Genomic DNA, 364 nt, shown 5'->3' on the forward strand with positions numbered 1-364 from the left:
CTTTTGGCAGTCTGTGGTACTTTCAATAGTCTTCGCCAGCACCACGGTTCAAATGCAGCGATTCTTCTTCAGGGTTCCCGATTCAATGTCCACCTTTCACACGCTTAGGAGGCAACTGAAAATACCAGAAGTCTCATGCAGCAGAGTTATCAAATGCAATGTGTTGCTTTGATCTTTTGACTGATACTTCCATGCACATTGATTGTGGATCCAAGCAAGATGAAATCTTAGACAACTTCAATCTTTTCTCCGTTTATCATGTTGTTACCTAATGGTCCAGTTGCAAGGAATTTGGTCTTCTTGACATTGGGTTGTAATCCACACTGACAGCTGCGATCCTTGATCTTCATCAGCAAGTGTGAGT

This window comes from Echinops telfairi, unplaced genomic scaffold (genome assembly GCF_000313985.2).
Source record: "Echinops telfairi isolate 266 unplaced genomic scaffold, ASM31398v2 ScPeMD7_443;HRSCAF=831, whole genome shotgun sequence".
NCBI classification, from domain to species: Eukaryota; Metazoa; Chordata; class Mammalia; order Afrosoricida; family Tenrecidae; genus Echinops; species Echinops telfairi.